The following is a 2029-nucleotide window of genomic DNA, read 5'->3' as shown; positions in this document are numbered from 1 at the left end:
AAAAAACTAGGAGCAGGGAAACATGGGTTTTTAGATAAAACTTCTATAAGTTTTATGAAGATGTTTTATAAGATGGAGGAGAATTGAATTATTTTAATTCATATATTCACTCTTCAAATTTTTGAGACCACCTCAATACTGGCACTGAGTATATATGTGGTGAACAAAATGTCTTCTTTCCCTCTGAAACACAGATATATATGATAATGTATGTAGGTGTTGTTAGGTGCTGTTGGGTTGGTTCCGACTCATAGCGACCCTGTGTACAACAGAACGAAACACTGCCCAGTCCTGTGGTGGTCCATGTCCGTGGGGGTTAGAGGTGGGTGAGTGGAGGGTTGTGTGCAGTGAGAGAGCCTGGGAGTCTGTAGGAGGTATTGGGGGTGAGCAGCTCACCTGGAGCATTGAACCACTCTGAGGAAGAAAGCACATTGAGGGGGCTGGAAGTTCGCAGTGGCAAGAGCCTTAGCCGCTGGGCAGGTAGGCTGTCAGATAGCTGTTGGGCTGGTACCTAAAGCCTCTGGTCACTTGGGTGGTCACAAAGCCCAGCCCCCAGACCGGCCCACTGCCAACCACGTTGCTGCCTCCTTGGCTAAAGTGGGGTCCCCCTTTGCCCACGATCTTGGTCTTATGCCAGGCCAGTACCTGTAGTCAGGGTAGTCATACAGGTGCCAGGCCTGGAGCTGCTTAGTCTCTTCCATGAAGGGCCACTTCTGGTCCTCGCCTAATGGCTTCCACCGTGCCCCCAGGCTCTTGGAGATCTTGGAGTTATTCATCTTTAGGTTCTACTGCACCATCTGGCAGCGCTGTGTGGAGCTCCACACCATGAATGCATTCATGGGCCACTTCACTTTCTCTAAGGGAAGCCTGATGAAGATCACTGGGCTGCCCATACCCTCTGGCTCCTGATACCCCAAAGATGAGGAGGAACGGGCCATGGGAGCAGGAAGTTCTAGGTTTCAGGCCTGGTCCTGTGAAGAACAGGCTAGTGACATGAGGGATGGGGGGTTGGGAGAAGCCTTAAGACGGCCTACTGAATGCCCTCCCTTCCAGAGTGAACCACTGATTCCAACATATGCAGGCAGGGGACAATAATTGAATAATTGAAGGAGTGAAGAGCCTGAGGAAGTGGAAGTAGGGATCATTTAAAGGCCCAGATAGTAGATTTAAAGCCAAGTTGGACAGATTAGCTTTAGACATGAAGGAGTACTCCTTTGTATCTGGACACAAGAAAAAGAGGATGAGAATTTTGAATATCGTAGACCGTCATGTAGATTAATACAAGTATATTATGGAAGATACAGAAGAGTAAGATTTGAAATGCAGGATATAAAAATTGTAGTAAAATCTAGAGTATAAATCTTGATAGCATCCAATTGAATTAACTCATACCTTCAGATTTAGTTACCATTGTAATACCAGCAATTGGCTATACCAGGTTATTGTGTACTTCTTGGTAAGCACAGAGGCCAGACAGCAATAGTGACTATAAAGACAATAAAAACTTGGAAACCTAAGTGTGCTCTAAGGAGGAAGACAGAACTCCACTCCCCAAAATCAAGAGCTCAAGAGACAATGTTTAGAGAAAGGAGCAGTGTGTAGTAAGAACGTAATGGTATCTGAGATCCCACTAGGGAATCCACTCTAACTAGCACCTTGCCCAGGGGAATATTCCATCCCAAGATTCCCTTACATGACCAAGAAATCAGGTGGTTTCATGCAAAATTTCCACATAGTAAAACAATGTTTTAACACCACAGCTTTGCCATCTGTAAAGTAGGATATGGGGATTCACCAATAAAGAAAGGTAGACAATTATTATATGATAGAAAGAAAATAGAAATACACCCACTGCTCACTTACTGACATGATTAAGTTCCAAAGACCAGGTCGTTACGCGAAAATCAGCATTATGTGAAGATGGAGGATGACCACGTCAGATCGTAAAATGGAGGATGACTACATCATTACGTAACTGTCAAATTATATTACATAACTGCCAAATTATATTATTACATAACTGCCAAAC

The 2029-nt window shown here is 44.4% G+C and overlaps 1 protein-coding gene and 1 pseudogene across 2 annotated transcripts in view; one reads left to right on the top strand and one right to left on the bottom strand.

Annotated features, from left to right (window-relative positions):
* Positions 1-2029, top strand: part of RDX (radixin) — an 85528-nt gene that overhangs the window by 38475 nt on the left and 45024 nt on the right. The window lies entirely within an intron of this gene.
* Positions 145-1938, bottom strand: LOC105756612 (protein SOX-15-like; annotated as a pseudogene).

This window comes from Trichechus manatus, unplaced genomic scaffold (genome assembly GCF_000243295.1).
Source record: "Trichechus manatus latirostris isolate Lorelei unplaced genomic scaffold, TriManLat1.0 scaffold00094, whole genome shotgun sequence".
Taxonomy (NCBI): Eukaryota; Metazoa; Chordata; class Mammalia; order Sirenia; family Trichechidae; genus Trichechus; species Trichechus manatus.
The sequence above is the reverse complement of the archived record's forward strand: the minus strand, read 5'-3'. Positions and strand labels throughout refer to the sequence as shown.